This window comes from Hesperophylax consimilis, chromosome 17 (genome assembly GCF_061612785.1).
Source record: "Hesperophylax consimilis isolate HC1 chromosome 17, BYU_Hcon_1.0, whole genome shotgun sequence".
NCBI classification, from domain to species: Eukaryota; Metazoa; Arthropoda; class Insecta; order Trichoptera; family Limnephilidae; genus Hesperophylax; species Hesperophylax consimilis.
In genome coordinates this window covers 4,915,166-4,917,114 of record NC_142852.1, presented here as the reverse complement: position 1 = coordinate 4,917,114, position 1,949 = coordinate 4,915,166, and the positions used below count along the sequence as shown (strand labels likewise).

Here is a 1,949-nt window from a genome sequence, read left to right as displayed (position 1 = left end):
AGGACATGAAAAAGGTTTTTCTCCACCGTGAATCATCATGTGCTTTTTCAAATCTCCTTTCCGAAAAAATGAATTGTTGCACTCGGCACATGAAAAATATTTTTCTCCACTGTGAGTCAGCATGTGAGTCGTCAGATGGCTTTTTTGAGCAAATGAATAGTTGCACTTGGAACATGAAAAACGTTTTTCTCCAGTGTGAGTCAGCATGTGAGTCGTCAGATTGCTTTTTTGAGAACATGAATAGTTGCAGTTAGAACATAAAAAAGGTTTTTCTCCACTATGAGTCCGCATATGTCTAGCCAAACATCCCCTTTGAACACATGAATAACTGCACTTGTAGCATAGAAAAGGTTTTTTTCCACTGTGAGTCAGCATGTGGCTCAATAGATGGCCTTTTCGTGAACATGAATAGTTGCAGTCGGAACATGAGAAAGTTTTTTCTCCAGCATGGGTGCGAAAGTGTTTTCCGAAATTTGACTTACTAGAACAGGAGTAGTTACAGTGGGGACATACGAATAGTTTTTCCACGAGATGCGTCTTCAGCTCTGTTGACAAATTTGAAAAATAATACGGATAAAGAAGGCTCATAAAAAAACCTAAAAAAATAAGTTAGCACGATTGAATTTAAATATTACAAAAAAATCGGTTATACCTGCTGTCTCCGTATTAGTATGAATGCTTTCTAAGCATTTGTTTTTAACATCAGGCAGGTCTATGTCAATATCCATATAAGAAAATCCCCTCTCCTCTTCGTCTCGGGGAGTAAGTTCGGCTTTGATGGTATCAGTCTCCACATTAATGTTAACTGAAAAAATCAATAATACCTACAATTTGATACACGACAAAGTGTTTTTTTTTAATAATAATTCTTTTAGGATTTAATACCCCATTAAAAAATATTGAAAAGCGTGATTTTTGAAAAAAAAAACGGTGACTTTGATGAATAAGAATGACTCCAGATGTCCGCTTCAGATCGTCAGATGCATGCTTCAACTAGGAAGAACCATTTGACCCAATGGCTGAGTGAAAGCTTGAATAATGAAGACTGTATTGTGAGAAATATATAAGTTATAAGAGTTCTCTAATTTTAAAGTTTTCTACAAAAGTACATATAAAAGTAAATATCAAATAAACTTAAAGACGACCAGAACGTAAATATGTCCTGTTAACACGGCATTTCCAAACGGACATGGAGTCCGAACATCCGAATTTAAAATTCAACATTTTATACGTATGCCATACAACTAACTGACTGTCCGAGTACTCTCCGCATATTGCAAGCATTCCTTCTTTACATCTGAGAGGTCGTAATCAATATCCGTATACGGCATTTCACCTCCGCCCTCTTCCTGGGGTCCTGGTTCCGTCTTGATGGAAACAATGTCTGGATTTAGTATATCCATTGATCTGCTGTTGTAGCGTTTAGAAATTCGTTTAGGCCAGAAAAATTACCTGAAACAAAAAATAGTTTTAACAGAACTCTCATTTTAGTGAGATTTTAATATGTGATATCAAAACACATATTTGGTAGTAATGATGTAAATGGTGATATTATCTTGACCTTGAAATTATGACAACGGTTAAGAAAATCGTCGGATAACTATATAGTTATTTACTGTGTCTGCCGCCATTCCGCATACGCGTAGTGCGTATATTTGTTATTTCAGTAAATTTTAAGAAATGCTTTCGAAAAACTAATCTAATAATAGGTAGACGTCAAATTGACAGTTTAAACATTCTACTGTGACAAAACGCCCAATGATTCCCTAACTAAACTGGAATAACGGCAGCTACCAAATAAATAGCGATGAATATAAGAATGAGTACTTACTTTACCAATAACCATCACAGGCATGGAATAAGTAAACAGGAATAAATAAACAGGAAACAGGAAGAAACGACTGTTGGCGAAGAAAGCACCAGTCACCATAATTTTTAGGTTATTCATA

The 1,949-nt window shown here is 35.5% G+C and overlaps 1 long non-coding RNA gene across 2 annotated transcripts; it reads right to left on the bottom strand.

Moving 5' to 3' along the window:
- Positions 1–705: 705 nt before the first annotated feature.
- On the bottom strand, positions 706–1,949 carry LOC149415823 (uncharacterized). 2 transcript variants are annotated; one of them, XR_016303709.1, is made up of 3 exons: positions 1,832–1,949; positions 1,250–1,452; positions 706–805 (listed from the first exon to the last, which is right to left on the bottom strand). It is a non-coding gene; the product is annotated as an uncharacterized LOC149415823 (long non-coding RNA). The 2 variants fall into 2 exon arrangements; XR_016303710.1 differs by having other exon boundaries at positions 1,837–1,935.